Source organism: Bacillus rossius, chromosome 8 (assembly GCF_032445375.1).
Source record: "Bacillus rossius redtenbacheri isolate Brsri chromosome 8, Brsri_v3, whole genome shotgun sequence".
Lineage (NCBI taxonomy): Eukaryota > Metazoa > Arthropoda > Insecta > Phasmatodea > Bacillidae > Bacillus > Bacillus rossius.
In genome coordinates this window covers 14,228,472-14,249,871 of record NC_086336.1, presented here as the reverse complement: position 1 = coordinate 14,249,871, position 21,400 = coordinate 14,228,472, and the positions used below count along the sequence as shown (strand labels likewise).

The 21,400-nt window shown below is 36.4% G+C and overlaps 1 protein-coding gene across 1 annotated transcript in view; it reads right to left on the bottom strand.

The window, feature by feature from the left end:
• LOC134535534 (chondroitin sulfate N-acetylgalactosaminyltransferase 1) overlaps positions 1-15,114 on the bottom strand; it is a 795,440-nt gene extending 780,326 nt beyond the window's left edge. The window contains exon 1 of the mRNA XM_063374680.1: positions 14,854-15,114. The gene's annotated coding sequence lies outside the window, so the exon portion shown is untranslated. The remainder of the gene's footprint in view (positions 1-14,853) is intronic.
• Positions 15,115-21,400: the final 6,286 nt, after the last annotated feature.

Below are 21,400 nucleotides of genomic sequence, written 5' to 3'. Positions count from 1 at the left end.
CTTCATAAATAAGCCATTATTTCTCGTAAAATGTAAAGGAAAAAAATGGTTATTGTGGGCTATGCCTAATAGATAGGCATATACCATGGCAGACTTTTTTGTAGACCTTTTTAAGGTGTACAATACTGTAGCACATTATTTTGATGTATCTCGTAGGTTTCAGTCAGCGTTTGCAATGTGGGCGCAAAAAATGTGTTTATTTACGACATCACATTAGAAACCTCTAAAATTATCAGTGTTTCTCTTCTATATTAAGTATGTATTATACATATAAACCTTTCTCTTAAATCACTCTATCTATTAAAAAAACCGCATCAAAATCATTTGCGTAGTTTTAAATATCTAAGCATACATAGGGACATACAGACAGCGGGAAGCGACTTTGTTTTATACTACGTAGTGATTATGTTCCGGCAGTAAAACGTCGGTTTGCTACACGGCTGAGAAATCGGGCTCCAAGCCATCGTCTCTCGCCAGCTACAAGCCGTGGTTGTGAAGGTGGGATCCCCAGGAAGCGTCTGGCGCAGAGCACTGCTGCAATGGAACAGAAGGGAACTGTTTCCCGTGATGCGTCAGCTGCATCTGGCAGCTGAGCGGCTTCACGTCTCGGAGAGCATTGCAGACGCATCCGCGCTCCAAACACGGCCGACGCAAAGGTACTGTTCACATTTGGCAACGTGACGTCTTCAAAAATTATACAGTTTTCGTGCACCTCAGATGTTTATTTACTACTTAAAGGACCAGAATGTGTAGGAATATGCTTAGAGATTAAAAAAAGCGGAATTTTTGAATAGATAAGTTTTCGAAAAGTAAATTGTGTACTAGTTTATTTTTAACTCCAGTGTCAATTGTTACTTATAAGAATAATATAGAATACGCTAAGTGAAATTCACAAACCAATAATAAATAGGAGGAAAGATATTTTGAGTATCGATCATCAAAAACTCACCGTTTTATTTTACCTTATATGGGTGATTCATAAAGTGTTTCTCTTAAATAAAATAAAATCTAAAATTTTTACGAAAACTAACTTTTACTCTGAATTAATTCGCTCTGAGTTGTTACCCTCCTATTTTCCTGAATATTTTTGCGAAAAATTGTTAACACATGTATTTTCCTTGGCTCAATTCATTTTTAATTTTTAAGTTATGCCAAAATCAAATATTTATTGTAGAAAACACTGAAACCAAATATTTTGACAGGTAAAAAAATAAAGTTATAAATATTATTGAAAATGAATTTATCATAATACACAATGTTAAAATCATAAAAAATATATGCATAATATAAAAGTTCATTTTCTAATAATATACGCAAACCCTAATATAAAAAATACGGTGAGCATTATAAGTTGAAAGTTTACTTAGCTCTAATAACTTAATAATCTTGCCAGGGTGATGTTCCTGCACCTGCGCGGCTTTTGAAGTATCCTGTGAATGAATGGACCTTTTTTTTTCAGTTGGCAGTGGTTTATTACTGTTTATTTCATAACTAGTTTTCTCTAGGAATGCATAACTAAGTAAGTTGTGAAAAGAGAACACAACAATGAACCAAATATCAGTTGTTTCTTATTAAAGACTGATTGGAGAGGAAAATAAACAAAATATTTGAGTTAGAAAAGGTAGGAATATTTTCTAAAATCTATGAGTAGTGTATAAATGTAGTCCGAGTCCTGGAGTCGGAGTGAGAAGCTTAAGTCAATGTCCACCATCTTGTATTGTGAGGTCACGGTGGCCATCTTGGATGGCCAACATATTAAAATTATTTTTTTTATAAAAAAATACATCGTAACCTCCGTGATTCGTACCATGACAACTCTGACCTCTGGGTTAAAAAAACATACGCCTTTGACCGCATGGTCATCGAGATATTTGCAAGACCTAGAAATATTAAAAAAAAAAAAAGACACATATTCAGACTTATGATATTTTTTATTTTAAAGAAATAATATCATTACCTGAAAGAGGACGTTGTTGCCATTTTTGCTTTCAATACTTGCTACCCGGAGCGCTATTTGACACCCATCGCTTGTTAAGAGCGCCGCCGCCATCATTTTTTTTTTCCCCATAACCGATACAAGGAGCGTTAGTGTCACGTAGTGCACATGCCGTCTGCTAGAGCGCGCTACCGCCATATTGATTTTACCCACTAGAGTGCCTATCACAAGACTAACGTGACGTCCGCCATCTTGGCACCATCTTGAAAATCTGTCATTATTTAGCTGGAAATAAGGAAAAATTCTAAAATTCAACAAAAACATTACATTATCGATTACAGTGCTTGGTTTGTTCTTTGACTTTTACGAATATTTAATATTAGGTAAAAATCCCTTACTCAATAAAATGTGGCAAAATTTCTTAAAGGGCGTTAAATTGCTCGTCTACCGCCACCAAGACGCTGATGTCATAATGGCCGCCATTTAAAAAATTCGTAATTTTTGAAATAGAAATCTGGAAAAAATTCCAAATTTCACCAACAAATAAGGAATTAATTTACTGATCTATTCATTTGATTCCTGTCCTCAGTGTGATTTTCGGCCAGTGATAAGAGCAAAAAGAGCTTAAAATAAATTTAAAATTAGTTTCCCATTATCTTTCGTACAGTTTATTAATAATTATTTCAACGAAAAACGACTCTATGCGAGATACATGTTCAACGAAATAGATACGTTGTCGCTGTGCCTACTATGGAAGTCTAATTTTTCGAGACTTCGAATACCTTCCAACCAGGTCATGTACACTGTCGGACCAAAAGGTCTAATTTCGTCGAAACTTGTATATTTAAAAGATATAGCATATTTTAAGCATACAAGACAAAGTCTTTGATCTTTCTGACCTTCAATATAGATAAACTCAATTACAAGCAAATAGAAACACGGTACATGTTTTAATTTTTCTAAAGAACGAATATTCACTAAAAAAATGTTTTATCAAAACCAAGAGGTTTTGAACAGGTAAATATTTAGACCTGACTACAGACTTGACTACGCACATTTAACGAAACAACACACATTCAACAAAAAAAAAGGACACTCAATGGACACGAAATGCACAGACTGCACACGCAACGGACACACAATTCACACGCTGGAACATGCAATGCACAAACTGAAACACGCAGTGCGTACACTGAACACACTGAAAAACCCAATGTACACACTGGACATACTGGAACACACAATGCACATACTGGAACACACAATGCACAAACTGGACACACTGGACACACTGGACACACTGGATACACTGGAACACGCAATACCAATACTGGACATGTAATGCACGCACTGGACACTGAATGTACACGCAATAAACATACTGGACATGCAATTGACATATAATGCACACACTGGAACATGCAATGCACAAAATGGACATGAAATGCACAAACTTTACATGCAATGCACACACTGGAAATTCAATGAATATACATTTGACCAGAAGGACACACCCTAGACAAACAGTCGAGAGAACTGTCTTAGTTAGAAATCAGACTTCGAGAAATAAAACAATCCTTTTTAAAATTCCGAAATATCATTTCCTTTTTAATTTTATACTCATACAGATCAAAAAAGTCATTATTGTGTGTAGCGAGCTTTCCTCAGTTCTTTGAGTAAGAGTTGATATGAGAGCAGTTTCCTCCACTAATCGATGCCAGAAGCAGTCTCAAACGATCGACCAATATCTTAGGACCTTCCCATGACAAATAATTGATCTCTTCTGCAGCCGTAATTTTCCTTGAATATTTGTTATTAATATTTTTAAGATGTCCGAAGTCTATTGTTTTAACACCATACTCATAGTCACTATCCTCCCAGTGATCACCAAAAGCTGGATCAGAATAATTTATTTTATCATATCGCTTCCATCGTTTTGGTCTCAAGGTTTCATCATAGTCTTCGATCTTGCCAGCTTTAGGTGCTTCATCATAGTCCTTGGTCTTCAAAATCACTGTCGCCAACGACGTAGAAGTCAGCATCTTCGCCTTGATTACTGTAATAATTCGAAATCGTTGACGTCGAAGCTTCTTCATCGTCTTCAATCTTCCTTTTTATAAAATTCCATCATTTTCCAAAGTACGGAGGATATCTTTTAATTAGCTTGAAAGTATTCTCACTTTTCATGGTAATGATACTTCCAATGGTTTCAGTCTTTCTAAAACCGACAGCATCCTTCAATTTAAGTTCTTTATCGAGATCATGAGAGTTGTAAATAATCATGTTCAAGACAAGGAAGATTAATTACATCATTCAGCACACTCTTCTTTAGAATGGTAGCTCCATCGTAGTCCTGTACCCTCTAATTGGTCTCGGCTTTACAAGTTCTTCCATGTCATTTTAATCTATCAATTCGTCAACTTGTTACACAGATCGCAGCTTAACATTTTGAGGAGAGGTATTTTTTAACACATTTATTACTTCTTCTTGTGACATCTAGCATTCTTTCTTAGCACAAATTCCTTGCTGCAGTAATTACACCTGAGTCTTTTCGATTCAGTTGCAGGCAACGAAACAGGATAGATATTAGCTTCTGCGACTAATACCAGATACAAACTGAGAGTTTTAAATTGTAACAATTACTTAAGTATAATTTTTAATATTATTTCAGCTAAAGTTGACATATCTTACACAAGAAACTTGTCGCAAGTAGTTCCTATTCCTGCCAACAGTTTTCACCATGTGATGTGTTGATTTAAATATTATTTAATTTTTATGTGGATACAGGTGGCTCTCTCTCACGGTCGCAAGATAAGAAGGGCTTCGCTAGACGTCAAGGAGAAGGAAATTCATCATGCATGGCAGTTTTTCTTAACTGTTTCAAGGCATTGTATTATGTTGTACAAACAGTCGCTCTTTCACTTGTGATGCGGGATGATCGCTATCAACCTCAAGAGAAGGAGGGCTTCGCTAGTCCTCAAGAGGAAGGAAAATCGTCATGCATGATAGCGTTTCTCAGCTGTCTTAAGAAATAGTAATGTACTGAGTAATGAATATTTTTGGTTTGAATTCCACCTGATAAAAAATTATGTAATTGGTAATAGGAATTCAACAATCAGACGAAACTCTGAATACAATGGCATGTCTTATCTCTAAAAAAAAACTTTACACGCAGGGATTGTTTTCTCAGGAATGACCAGAACCACTCGGAGAAAACCAACAGAAGTTTCACAAGGAGAAACCAGGAGCACAAGGAGAAAACCAACAGAAATTTCGTTAGGAATGACGGGAAGCACTTGGAAAAACTAAAAAAATAATGACAAGAATAATCAGGAGCACACCGATAAAACCAAATTATGTCTTGCTAAATGATTGTAGAGAATCACGAAAAAAAAATATTAAAAAGAAAAAAATATAAATAATTCTTGCGTGTGCTGAAACTTTATCCTTGCTGAACCAAGGAGGTGTTCACATGCTGCCAAAGTTCTTTTGTCGCAGCCTTGTCTTAAATCGAACTGGCTCTTAATTAAACAATCGAATTTATGGCTGGGAAATTAATATTACAATCTACGATTAAAACGGTATCGTATCAAAATTTCAGTTAAACTAAAAATATTTAAAAAATAAGTTTATTACTAAAATTGTATCGGGAGCAGTCTTAGAAATGACAAAACTGTCTGGCAATTGTACTTTCATATTGCTTAAACGATATAAAATGATGGAAACAAATTATCTTAAAATTATTTTAAAATCTACAATTTTCATCTGTGGAAGGGAATGCACACATGTAAACGCAACCGTTCTTAGGTGCCACATGTACTACATCCCTTAATTTCAATGGAAAAAAAAAATCAATAAACCAGCTGATTTAAAATTATTTCTCGAAAACGTTGCTAGCTCTCGTACTGTGATATCAGAAACAAAGAAGCTGAAATTTATAATATACAAATCTGAAAAGAATTTATAACAAAAGATAGTTATCAAAAACAAGTCCACTGCCAAACAATGCCTAAACATTATTCTCAAAACACACGTGTTAGCCCTTTTCACTGTTCCAAAAATCCCAAAAATACAGTTTGAATACTAAATATGGAAACAAAACTACTCAACCACCCTCAGCGCATTTTAGACGTGTTTCTTGAAGTGACACAATTCGTATATTTTGGGCCGTTTTAAAATCACGTGGTCTTACGGAGCTTTGCACACAGTATGTGTGCCAGGGTAGGCGGGGTCCTTAACCGGCAGGCAGTACAGTGGCGTAGCGAGGGTGGGGCGGAGGGGGCGGCCCGCCCCGGGCGGCAGCCCGCGGGGGCGGGTCGCCGGTAAAGCGGGTTGAGATCTGATCTATGATTCATTCATTACATGTGTCAGACACACTATAATGTTCTATTTTTATCTAAAATTTTGCGCACCAACTATTTTTTAATATTTATTTAAAAGAAAAACTGTGAAATCATTGACAGAGCTCTTTATAACGTTTGTTTGTTTTCATTCGAACGGCAACATCGCATCACGCCGCGCCGCCCGGCGCGCGCGAGCCGAGTTGAGCGGCACTCCTTATTATGTTCATTACTCATACAAAATCTTTTGTTTCACGCGTCGGCCCGTGTCGATGCCTCTCTTTCGCACTCATTGAATTTAGTACTACGCATTGTACTGTAAAGTTTGACCTTAACCCAGGGAAAACCAAACAACTTCCACAAACCGGGACACAGTAAAACTCCTATATTGCCCCGTACCGCGAGCGCAGGTAAACCCAAAAAAATATTAAAACCCAAACTAATAGCAGGCTTAAAAAATACTAATAAGGTTGCGAACAGTGAGAGGAGGCAGCAAGTTAAAAAGACGCAAAATTTATAAGACAACATTTAATAAATAAATATATATATATCATAAATTCATTTCATCACAAATCGGCGCATCCATCATAAAATACATACCCTATTACTACTTATAAAAAATATCTATATAATAATACTAAAAAAATACTTTAACAATTCCCCCAAAAATTATAATTTGATCATATACTTCGGAGCTCCGAAAATTAAATATAATTACCAAAAAGGCATTAAAAATATATAAGAACATATTAATACAAATACAAATACAAATACAGATACGCACCGGGCGTATCACCGCTGTAAATACCAATTAACATTGGCGAAATCTAGCAATAAATTGACACACCTTAACATGCAAATAAATATACCAAAAATTTAGTAAATTACAAATTATGGGTTTACAAGCCCTTCTCAGTTAAGTCATTTTCTAACGGTCGACGCCTTTTTTCTTCTAGGTCTGGCAGGGATTGGGTGAAACACGCTGAACGTAAAATCCCAGGTTCAGTTTTATTAGTCCGTTAATTTAAATCCCAAAGATCCACAAATTATAGTTTCGCACCAGGGGTCAAAGGGGTCAACGGGGCAGTGGCACGGCTGGCACTAACTTGCTTTTTGAAGTCGTGATGTCCGGTCACCAAATACACTCGTTTGCTCACGAGTGTTATTAATGGCAAACCCTTGCCATTATACGTTACCGTAGCTGCAGGTAATTGTACGGATATGACGAATCCTTCGCCATACCGTCTTGGAGTTTATTTCGGTGCACATAATTCATCCTTGGAAAATCCTCGCGATATTCACACACGCCTCACCAACCACTCGCGTTCATCGTACCAAAGCGTTCTAAATTATATAAATTAACCCCGTTCATATTCAAAAAGGAACACTCGTATACAGTTACTTCGATGTGAAACCATCACCATGGCCAACCCGCGTTTTACTTCACGTGCGTGCCCGCCTGGGCCTACCAGGCGACTCCGCTTGCCCGTCTCACCTGACGTCACACAATCAGCTGTTCTGCTCGCGCGCCGTCTAGCGCATCGATTACCAACATATTCGGTAGTGTCCTCGAACTTTACAGACCAATTTAATAACTTAAAATCTTAAACTTAAAAAAAATAAGACTAAACAAGAATTACAAATTTCTTTTTTAAAACAACATATAACAAACTTAAATCCAAAATAACTCGTATTACCAGGGCATCCGAAAGATTAATAAAATACGTTAACCATTTCTGCCACCATAAACATTATCAAAGGTAGCAGCTGTAGCATACATGCTACAGTACTGATCTTTGTTTGTTTTAGTGCATCGTGAAGTACCGTTACGCAATCACGCTTTACTCGTATGTTTGTTTCGCGAGAGTTTCGGATACGGAACGAAAGTCATTTTGATTGTGTTTCGAACTTTTAAATACTGTTGAATCTTCTAAAGCTAAACATTTAGAACTTTACCCAATCTTTGAACTAGTTTTTGAAAATGAAAAGAGTCAAAGAAAGCGGTGGGCAATTCCGCAAAAAAAAAAAAAAAAAAGCTAAGAAAGAAGCAGATGCGAAGAAGTCTCAAGGTGCATTACTGAAATATTTTAGTTCCAGTTCTGGTTCGAAAGCCACGTTAACGTCTTCGGTGGCATCCTGCAGCAGCGGAAGTGATTCCAGTGTAAGTCGGTATATGATTCCTCCATCTAGAATCATGCATGGCCTAGAATTACTCCAGTTATTTATTATTATTATTTATTTATTGTTTACAAAAGTTACAATATTTCTTACATTAGTCTCGCAAAACCTATTCACCTAGGTTTGTCTGCGAGTACGGAGTCACACTCGTTCATTAAATCTTATTTTATAATACACTTAAAATTGCTCTAATAGCTGTTTGAACATTGATTATTGTTTAAAAAGTATGGAGTATATTAACATAAATTACATTACATGCTACCTGAAGTAGATGACGCACAGATTTACCTGCAGCAACGAGGACTAAGTGTGGATAAGTGTGCTCAGAAACTCTGCGCTTTGAAAACCCTCTTAGTGGAAAGTAGAGACCGTTTCGTGCAAGAAGCAATTGACTTTGCTAAGACTCTCTGAGAAAAACTCGGAATCGAACTCAAAACGAGAAGAATTCGCAGGAAAAAACGCATGCATGGCGATGAATCTTCTGAAGATGCAGCTTTGTCTCACGAACAGGAAATCCGTCGAGAGATTATCGCATCATTTGACAAGATCATTCAAGAAATGACGACTCGATTCCAGCAAATTCAAGAAATATCGGACAAGTTCGGATTTTTGATGCCAGCGAAACTTTTGGACAGCAAGTTCGAGTGTGATCTTTCCCATGTATTAGAAGACATGGACAAGGACGAGTTTCAGATGAGCGGAAGCGTCTTCAGCAGTTTGTTGTTGTTGCCTGTTCTGAATCAGAGGAAGATAATAGTGGTAAAGGACCACTGGAGCTCCTCCAGTTCATTCAAAAACTGAATCTCGGAATTTCGGTTCCAAATATAGTCATCTTGATTCGTATATATTTGACTTTGGCGATTAGTGTTGCAAGTTGTGAGAGAAGTTTTTCGAAGTTGAAGCTAATAAAAAATTACCTCAGATATACTATGAGCTCCGCTAGACTATCAAACTTGGCTATATTGTCGATTGAACAAGAATTGGCTGCTAATATTGATTTTGACAAAGTTATTTCTGACTTCGCTGCTCATAAGGCCCGTAGAATCCGCTTGTAAAACCGCTCATCCTATTTTAACTTCAATAAAAGGTACCTCATTGCATGTGAAATTTAATTTTAACTAAGCACCTATAGAATGGGGGCGGCAAAATGGGTCTCCCGCCCCAGGCGCCGAGGATGGCACGCTACGCCACTGAGGCAGTAGTTCGAAAATTGCAGAACCAACAGGTGGTATATCGAAAATAGCATCACGGACGGGCAGTAGAACCACAGATTTTACCGACATACGTTTAACCGACAGCCCGGATTATTATCTTTCTGGGAAAATTTATTAACTCTGGCAACAGGCAGTTGACCGATAACACAAGACCGAAAGTCATAATGTCAAAATATTTTAACCGTAAAGTCATTTGACCGATAACCGTTTCTCCTAAATTTCCATCAGATGACTTTCGGTCTACTGACTGTCATTCGTTCGCACTGTACCTTTCGAGGCAAACATCTAGACGGGCGAGATCTCCGTATGAGGAGCGCTGGGTTGGCCATGCGCACATTGAGCTGCATTCAAAATTTAAAAACATGAGCGAGTACATGGCGGGCTATGCACACGACTGTACGTATGACCTGAGCGAAATCGGTTCACATTTTAATTCTTATAAATTAATTTTAGCCAGTAAAATTTAGCGATGTAGGTAATGTTCGTACATTGTTAATTTTGCTCTCTAGTAATCATTATCAAGTTATTTAATATATAACTATTTTGTTTGTGATAGATTGTGACACTCTTTCGAGTGCCACGTTGTGTTTGCTCAGGCTGTGTGTGTGATCGAACCGCGGGCGCAAATCGTGCACGCAATCTGTGTGAAAGCGCGCGCGGCGATCTGGTTAGTTGCTGGTTTTGTCGCGCGGCGTTGAGATCTGGTGTGTTTTTTTGTGCTGTTGGTACGCGAGGGAATTTAGCGCTTGGGTGAAGGAATTGGCAGGAGTGGGCGTGTGTTATGAGTTGGTAGGAGACAGCTGGAGCTGGTGGAGTGAGTTGATGTGAGTCGCTTAAACGAGGAATGTCGTACCTACTGAAGAGAAGGGTTGGAGGAGGAGTAAAAGGCGGATAACTGTGAGGAAGCTTTCGCAACAAATGACGAGATGTTAAAAAAAAATAAAACTTTAGCTGCGCGCCCGAGACAAGAGTACAACGAAATAGAGGCTCACCTTTCATCGATTAGCTAACGAGAGTTATGAATTCAATCAGCATTAGTTTCACGAGGGATTGTGACGATGAGTAAGCAAGTGGAGAAAGAAATGAAGCCGAACTTCGTCGGAATATTGGACTGATCACGAGAATAAAACGTTTTGCTCTCATAAATCTACACGTCGGGGTGCCAGAAGTTGTAATAATATTTTTTGCCGAGAACAAGAAGGAAGTTTACTGCAGAGAGAGTTTTTCATGGCGAATGAAGATATGAAGAGTGCTGCTACCAGGATGCCGTGTTCTACCTGCTTGGATATTGAAGTAGAAGCCGGAGTCTACGAATAGAAGTTTTGTGAAATCAGTGCAGCAGTGATGACGTCAGCACGGCGACTTCAAGGCACGTCAGCGGCTGGAGAGAATGGGGCCGCTCCTCCGACACTTCTGTAAATTGCTGGGGGCAAATTGATTTTTCTTCATAGATCAGTTTTCCTTCAAACTGTAAGTGTTGACATTTTTATTTTTTTGTGGATCTATCGAAGATTTATTTCTCTCTTAATTAGGAGTCTAGGCATGTGTAGGTTTTCCTCAGATTTAATATTTTTTTTTTGTCTCGTGGAGTTGTGCTCTGATTGACCGCTATGTTGTGTCGCTTTTCTTTCGTTGTTGCTTTTTTTTTTTGCTGCCGACTAACTATTCGGCTGTAAAATCCGGCGATTAGGAAATGCTGAGGCTATGTCAGGTTTGCCACACAAATAGGATGAGTAGTTTGTAAAAAAAATTCTTCCTTTCCTGCTAAAGAAAAGTTGATTTTATTCCGTTGGAATTTAAATTATATTTATTATATTTATTGGTGCTCACCTTGTTTATCTTCATAAAGTAAATTCGTAACGTAAATAGTGAACTGAGGAAACTTTTGCTCTTGGTTAGGTATAACTATAATACTTGTTAGGTGATTATTAATTGTATAAATGTTTTGTGGCATTATATTGTGATTACAATGTACATAGTAGGTATAGACTTTATTGCCAGTCCAGCGTGAAGCATTTTACCAAAATAGGTGTTTTATTATAATTTGTTTTAGCACAAGTGCAGGTACATTCTTAAATAGTCAGTAACTCTATCTTGGTGCTAAAAATGTATTATTGTGAATAGGCCAGTGACCTAATGTGTATGATATTGATGTGTGTAATAGTACCTGAACAGAGAAATTTTAAAATATTTAAATATTTTTATATCGATTGTTTACATATGCTATGTTGCTATATATATATATATATATATATATATATATATATATATATATAAATATTTTATGAGATTTTTAGTGGGGTTAAGTGGTCTGGTGTAATAGGTGCACCGGACGACGGGGGCAGGTGGTTCCAGAATTTGTGAGGCTGGAGGTTGTATTGGAGGGGAACGGCCTGTATGCCCCCTTTGCTAGAGACCTTGACCCCCATTGATTATTCTATTTTATGTGTCTTTATATGATTTTAAGACTGTTGGAGTCTGTAACTGAAGTAATGCCTTCTTCTGATGTGGAATATTTACTGTGTATATTTTTCTTTTGGAACTGAATATTATAAACTAAGACCATCAGCCTGGGTTTATTATTATTGTAATCCAGCCTTCTGCTCGGTCCCTATTAGTGTTTTCTGGCCCGGTCAGGCAACGTATTTAATTTTTTTCTGATACATTTATCACTAATTACGTTATACAGCTAATTGGCAAATTTAATGCCACCATTTATGTTCGATATATATAATGGGTGTCCCAATACCGCGAAAATGTCACCATACTCAGCTTTCGCCATGTGTCCGTAAGAGGAATAAAATTTCACTCCTACGCATACAAGCTCTATCCAGTGCACACGACCATACTATGGGTTATTATGAATTAGTACGTTCAAAAACATGGCATTGAATGCGGTATATATATAGCGAATCCACCATGGCTGTATTGATACACCGTAGAGCTGCATTTTGCCCAGTTAATTGAAGAGTAGTGATTGCAGTGCGAAAACAATTTTTTAAAGATCTGTATTTTATGGAAGCGACTGTGATTAACGGCGACAGTTGTAATTTATACTTATTAATCACTAGTAAGCGTGGTGAAGCACCATTTCCGCAATGTAATGTGTGTTGCAATACGGCAATGGTGAGGTAGGAAATTATTTTAACTACTTCACAGCATGCCATCTACTGATAATTCATAACTCGCGAAACTGCGCGCACTTTGTATTATTATAGCCCGTTCCAAGTAAATTGTCTCAAACTTTGACGGTTCCTAAAATAAGTACTAGTGGTACCCATGTCCTAAAATTGTCGCTTGCATAACATTACACACTGTTTGATTATGAACACTGACAATCACTTGAAGTTGCTTACAAAAACTGTTGACAGAAAGACGAAAGACAGGGGCAAAATAATAGTGTATACCATCTGTCATACTTTTGAGAACTGTCAAACTTGAGATAAGTTACATGACTCAGATTACAGCCAGAAATCGTTGCTGAGCATACCTTGAGTATGCATTGAGTGCCCTCCTCCAAATTTTTATCACAGCACACATACGGTGTGCAGAGCTTCAGGGGGAAAAAAACGTGGTTTGAATTTTACCTCAAGATATCCGAGTAGGATATGCTTACGAAGGGCATTTAAAAATTAGCTAAGGGCCGATAAGTAGTTTTATTTCCGGATTAATTTTTAGAAGAGCTAAAAGGCTAAAAGGCACGTATCCAGGGTAATTATTAGGCGTTATACAATCGGTACAGGTTCTTGAAACAAGTTAAGTAATTTGCATTACATCTTTATCTTCATTTATCAGCCATATAATGTTACGGACACCGCTCAAATCTCATAGTTGTCCTATGGACGATGAAAATACTGCGCGCCAGTTCAGAGCCTTGTTCTTACGGGCGATACCGCGCTAGAAACAACAGCAAAGCGTCGCGCCATCCCACCTCATTAACACAAGATACACTCCTGAATAGGCGGGCCACTTAAGAGCAGAGGTGAAACTTAGCAGAACATAGGTGTTTCCCGATCAAATTAGAGTGTAATCTGAATCCCATATTCCCCATAAGAACAACAGGCTGTGTGTTTTGTTATTTAGCGACAGTTTTTAAATACCGGCATGTGTTTTGCAGTGTTAACTAAAAAATCAAAAGAGACGAGGTACTGACCACATGAGACAACAGCGACTTCTGTGACAACATCGACATTTGCTTGCCATGGAACAATCGTTTGTAATGCCATCATATCGTTTAAGTCCACGAATAAAAATACACCTTACATTTCTTTTCACTGTTTCCACAGATTGAATACCTACGCATGAACGTCGGTTCACCCGAGTGCAGATATTTCAATCCCAGAATGTGTTTATGAGAACGTTCAGTAGAATGATCGTTAGACCATTCTTGGACTGAAACCATTGGATCACGGCTCGAAGAGCAGAATAGTGCAACTGGCCATCAGACAAGCCACCTCTTAGAATCTGTATTTTGACGCGTTAGTAAAAATAAAAATAAGTGTTCGGCCACTGGTAAAAGTTAGTAATTATTTTAAAACAATAAAAAATTAATGGCATGATAATATGTATATTATTGAGCCAAATAAGTGTTCCAGCTTTTAGTTGATCATAAACATAAACAAATAGTTATGCTTAAAGAAAATTTAATTTTGATATGAGGTGAAAGAAAATTTAGTTTTTTTTTTAAGTTTTAAATTCAGTTTTAGGTGTGTAAAGACCAAAGCGACATAAGTATAGAGTTTGAAAATTCAGTACAAAAATCCATACTAAGTAAAATAAAAATAAAAATTTTGTTAGTTTGCAAATCCGATAAATTTTTATAGACATGACGTCTTTATAGACTCATTCATACCAATGACAACTTTTTAAGGTTCATTCATCATTTTCCCTGATGGTAAAATAGCCAGTCTATGTGTCAATTAAACTTTTCGGGCCGTAGTTTTAATAATATTTTTCATGCATAATGGACACCGAATAACATTTTTTTTTGCTCCGTAAATACCTTTCAAAATATATTAAAATATGAATTTAAGTTAAAAAATAATAATTTACCGGTATTATTGGCTCTAATGATGCAGTTGGTTTTATTTGTGAAAACTAAGTTTGAGAAATTCTGCCCAGGTAACAATATCTCAGTCAGACAAACATAAATCTTTTCATTGCGTCTCCCTCCGGTGAAGCTCACCTGGTGTCCTACAGGAGCGAGTCGCGGCTTTCCGGGCGGATGCTGGCCTCTTCTCGTCTCTCCGTGGTCCACCGGCCGCGGCTCGACATGGCAGGCGGACGCCTCTCTCTCTCTCTCTCTCTCTCTCTCCTTTGCCTCCTTCTCCCCCTCAGCTACACTTCTCCCGAGCGCGCTCACTCGCCCAGACCGTAGTCCCGACGAAGGAACAACCCGTCGCCGGGAAACGGACACTTCCCCGAGTTCGTCTGTTCTACGAATTTATTTTCCCCCTTCCCTTGCCTAACTTCCCCTCACCCCCTCCTCAATTCACTTCACTGCACACGGTGGCGCGTTGTACTGGACAACCCCCTTCCTTCAACAACCTTGGCCAATCTCTCTCTCTCTCTCTCTCTCTCTATCTATCTCTTCTCCCTTGGTGCCTCTCTCCTTTCCCCTCTTCACGGTCAGCAGCTCCTTGAAGACAGTCTGTCACGGTGATTTATTCAGTGTCCGTGCGCCCGACAACTGCAACAGAGTTAAGGACGGGTAAATTATTTAAGCATCTAAAACTGGATTCTCTAAACATACAGGTCGTCCTGGAAACGAGTGCAGATTTTATGCCAGTCCTCTACGAGTGATTTAAACGTCATTATTATGGCATTAAATAAAGAAAATAGGAACAAACTCGTTTCAAACAAAATCAGTGATAATCATGAAACTCCTAATCAAATATTTCCAAGCAGTTTAAAAACATTTAAAATTATTTTCCTTCGCACTTCTCTGATGACATCCACAGTGAAATTCGTGGTGCTGTGAAACCAAGTCCGACACAACCAAATAAAACAACTTATACTAAGAGTAATCATAAAATAACATGTTTCTTTACAAACGAATCTATTAATTTTATGTATTAAAAACATTTAGTTAGGCTTGCTGTAAGAATGCGTCAAAGGTATATCAAATATTGACTGTCTTTATAACACCCTTAAATAAAGATCTAGCTTTGTCAAACACAAAAAATATATAGATATATATCTGCAATAGCTTTCGTGGAAAAATCACAGAGAGCAGTGATCCTAATAAGATAGTTTTTAAAATATTTACCCAAAACGGTAACATATTTGAGTTTAGAGTTTGCTTGGGCTGCGCAAAGTATTGTCGATAACATCTATTAAAACCAGAATTTTTATATTTTAACGTTTTTTTTGTTAGAATAAAATTATTTAATCCCACTTACACAACCGTAGCTTGAGTAAACTGAAAAAAAAAAATTGTTCCATTTTCTTTGAATGCGAATTTTTCGCTGAGATTTTTTTTTACCTGACTGTGCAAGCCGATCTAGGAAGAGATTTAAAAAAGCTCAGATAAACTGGAATTTTGAGTATGTATGGTTGATGATTTATCGAGAGTTTAACGGATTGTTAGACTTAAATACACTTTTTTTTAATCTTCAAAACGTTTTTACCTTACTATCTGTGTCTAGTGAAATAAGCTCTCATGGCGTTTAAATGGGCCAACAAGAACAAAGCTGTTGAATACAGAAAGTCTATGTCTTGTCCAAAAATTATTTCATAATTTAAAATCTATTTATTCCATACATAACATTACGAATTATTTAAATTATTTTGTAATCCATCTTTACCCTAAAAACTATCCTCATAAATTTGCATCCTTATTTTATAATCATAAATATCCACAAACTAATAATTATTTCTACGTAATGCTTATATGCACTGAAGTCACTCGGTTCATTGGTTTATCCATTAGAAATACATATGACTATTATAGTGGGACAATACTTTATTCAAAAGTCGTCTAATAGTAACTGTCAGTAGATAATTCAATTTTATTTGATTATTTTGCATTTAGGTATCGTCGTGAACGAGGTCGTTAATGACGGACAGACAATGCACAACTCATGAAAATTGGGAAGAAACCAGTAATGATTGATTATGAGGAACCATCCCAACATTTTCCAGGAGTCATTTCGAGAAATCGTGGAAAATCGGAATCAGGATGGTCCATACCGGAATTCAAACCCAGGTATTCCAGTAAGCAAGTCATAATTTAATAGGTGCGCCACTTCTCACAGCATGATCAATCAATGGACTTAGGTGAAGGACTTGTAGAAAATTCTTTCCATTTTATATAAGTAACGAAACTGTTATTAATATTTGATGAACAGGGCCTAACCAGCAGAGATGCGCATCTGATAAAAATACACATCGAAGCAAGGCCGACACGAATGTAACAAAAGGACAAGGGCTGCACTTGCACTTACTGAGCGAGAGGAAGACGTGACCTGGGGAATGGATGAGGCGTGAGTGGGGCGAAAGTGGAATGACAGAGACGGGGAGAAATGGGAAGACTCCGAGAAAACCAGCTGGCACGTGGCCACGTCCATTTCCAACACAGGCGAAAGGGAAGTGCGAATGAAGCGTAGTTAAAGTCGATGACTATTGGCATCTCAATATATGAGTCTTGTAAGAAGATATGCGTTAAGTTGGAGGGATGGGAACAGAATTACATCTTGAAATCAAAAGTTTATATAATTGAATTATTTTTATTATGTAGTTTTAAAAAATTGGCTGTGTTAAATCATGGTGCATGATTTAATAAAATAATTGAAATTAATAGTGATTGGTTGCCACAAATAAGAAGTTTCTTGGTGTAGTCATTGGCGTTTAATATTTGATTATTATTTTTTTGGTATGACAAGTTAAAAAGGCTGATATTATGATATGAAAAGGAATTCTTTTCATTAGAGTGAAGTAGCGAGGTCAGTGGGTAACCGGGGCGAGACAATAGAGAGGGGATAGGCAGCGCACGGCCCTCATACTCGCGACCGTTATGTCAGTGTCGTGATATACCAGCGTCAGTTGCGCGATGCGTTATTATTCGTTTATTCACCAACGAAGGGGTGATATCCAGTGAAATTGAGAAAAGACTCCTAGCATAGTTAGGTGATTCTACTTTGAGTAAAACCCAAGTGTTAGATTGGGCCCACAAGTTTCTAAACTGTGTGATAATGTGGAACATCAAAGCAATAAACAGCGTCCGGCGACCTCTTGAACACTCACCACACAGTCCAGACTTGTTCCCATGTGACTACCATATGTCTCGTCCACTGAAGGAGGCATTAGGTGGGCAAGATGACGGTTCGGTCGAACAAAACGAAATTGGGTACTGCGGAAACCATATTTTTTTTTTCACGAACGGATTAAATCATTATTATCCGGTGGAGAAGATTTATTTCTGTTGAAGGAAACTATGTGGAAAAATTTGGCATTTCATTTGGATTTTTGAAAATCATCAATAAATTTGTATAAAATATTCTGACATATATTTGAATGATGCTTGTAGACTCTAAGTCATAAACTTTAAAATCTCTCCTTAACGAAGGACAATTAAAAATATTAAACAATAAAAATATGACATGGAATAGAAACTGTTTGGTAAAAAAGGCATCTATCGATTCTAATTGCTCGTCCTTATGATATATGGAATGTGAATAACATTATTAAGGAGAAGTTATTGAACATTTAAGAAAAAATGTTCTATAATTAATATTTTTTGTTGTCATACATTTAATCGGTTAGCAAATAAGATGACTCTCGTAGTACAAACACAATATTAAAATGGTACTTTTAACAAAACTTTGTAATTGATATCTTAATCGTAGGTTTTCGTATTCAAAAAACAAACTAATGTCTTCTTGGCTTCTAGGTTGAAGCCACGTCGATGAAAAAGATGGTGTACTCGATGTGGTTTGCATGCATTTATGCAGCCATATTTTAGAAAATTACATCAAATGAAGCAATACAAATAAAAAAACTTACCAACATCAACAAATAGGTAGTGTATGGTCATTATTTAAAAATTAACAACAGTCAAGGCTGATGCGCTAACTAAGTAGACTTATCCTGATTAGCTAGACCCTCTTCCAGTCGTAGACACTCATGAGGACCAATGACAGCTTGGCTGTGAGTGCTCCTGTATAAATACTCCGTCTTTATTTGTTAATTTTCCTTCAAGGTGGCTGCAATAAGGCATGCCAGAACATCGGAGAGGCCATCATTTTCACGACGTGGCCTGGTTCCAGAAACCAAGTAGTAGTTATTTCAATTTAAGACCTTATGAAAACATGGGTGAAATTGTTTGTTTACTTGTTTGAAGGAAGTTTGAAAACGAGTTACGGTTAGATCTGCGATTAAAGCACAGAACAGTGATGTAGGTTTTGGAATTGCAAATGTGTTCCAGATAATATTTAATCTGAATGGGGGGGAGTTTATCTGACAGACTCCCTCCTGTACCTTTGGCTTAATTTCCGGCTGCGAGCTGCTGGATACACAATTCAAAGCACCGACGATCGGCGCGGCAATTGGTAACGAAATGGAAAATAGATTTTGGTGTAGCCGAGGGCAGATATTTAATGTGCCTACTACAAGGTCGGCCGGGATACAATAAAAAAAATTAAATTTTGTGAAACGGGAACACGGGGTGTATTATTTCTGATGCCCGTGTCATCGGTAAGTGATTTATAACGCCCGTGAATGATGCTAATTAACAAAGTTATGCAATTAATTATCCATGGAATATCCCTTGTTAGCAGAGTCAAATTGTTTACCTTCATTTGCATTAAATATTGATACGCCAGTACCGCAAAATTAGTCAAATATATTATATTCATAGCTAATGCTGCACGCTCGGAATATTTTGTCTGTTGGAAGGAGTAATAATGAGAGATCAATGCCCAAAGAAATTGTTTCATATAGGTACATATTTTTTGGTGTTAAAACTAATAATATATTCCAAAAATTATTATATTTATTCCTATAAAAAATATCAATTTTTAAAAATAAACTTATTCACAATGTTTAAACGGTATTTCGTTTCATTGTTGAGAGACCGCAAAACCATCGTCAATTCTCTCTCTCTCTCTCTCTCTCTCTCTCTCTATATATATATATATATATATATATATATATATATATATATATACATAAATGTGTGTGTAACTAAAATTTTGTGGACACGATAACTACCATAATTTTTCACAAATCACTTCCAAAATGACACATAAAATCTATTAGTGTATTATTTGGGTCTCGTAGGTTAATCGGAAATTTCCAACCAAAGGGGTAATAATGGGGAAGGTTTTTTTTAAAAAAAAAACAGAAAAATCGTGGTAACTACCACAATATGGAAACTATCAAATCCGTTTGAACGTATTTTAACTTGTAGGAGTAATACCAAAATCTTTTGTCTGAATAAATTATTCATATGAACAAACATAGCAGCAATGGATTGAAAAAACAAGCGCTTGAGGATAAAAAATATCATAACTTCCTTCGTAGGCACAGCATCGTATTCATAGACACGAATGTTTTGTTAATATTATAATTTTTAACTAAAAAAATTAGTTTGAAACCGTTTTTGATTAGATGAACTATTGCTGCAAGGAGTTGAAAAAGAGGGGTAAAAAAATCATAACTTACTTTGTAGGAACACTACCAAATCCATTAAAATTGTTAGTAAATATTATCATTTTTATCTAAAAATTTAGTGTTCAACAATTTTGGTAAGATGAGCCATTGTTGTAGGGGGTTGAAAAAAAAAGAGTATGATTAAAACAAAATTCAATATTCCGTACCATTTAAACTATTGAACCCGGGCTTATTATATTGTAAAACCTTAAATTATTATCTAGAAATTTCGTCTGAAATAATTTTTTATACAACCTATCATTACTGCAAGGGATGGAATAAACAAGGGTTGATGGAAAATAACAAAAATAACTTCATTCATAGGCATATCATTAAATTTGTTCAGATTGTATATTTTATGATTTTATTCCAAAACATTGGTCTGAAATTTTTTTTGTTATAAGAAAACCATTTTTTTTTGGAGGTGGATAGAGTGGTTAAAATACAAAAATAAATTTTTAATTCCTTTAGTAGTTATTAAACCATATTTGCAAGTGTTTGAGAAAAAACTGGGGTTGAAATATGAAAATAAATAAAACTTCCCTACCATGTAGCCTACTCTATCGAACTAATGTTTGTTTTTATTTAACCTTTTAAATATTTTAGAAAATTTTTGTCTACGGTAAATTTTATTTAACAAATCACTACTGCAAGGGGTGGAAGTAATAAGTCATTAGTTTTTTTAATAGATGCACTATCAATTATGTTATAATTTACGGTAAAATCCTTATTTTTATATAAAACATTTGGCTGAATAAATATGTTATGAAACAAAACATTACTGTAAAAACAGGGGTTGAAGTTAATAAAATTAAAACTTCCTTAGTATCAAATTTGTCAGAATTTATTTTTAACCATCTTAATATTATCTCAAAACATTATCCAAAAATTTTAATGCGATCGTGTATTAGAGCAAGGGATAAAAAAAAAGTGTTTGAAGGTCAAAAATAATTGCATAGTTACCTTAGTAGGCATAATATTAAATTCGTTAAGACATTGAATAATGAATGAATTGAGTTCAAAACATTCAAAACTGTTCTGCATGGATAACGAGGAAATGTTTAATCGATTCTTTTTTTCAT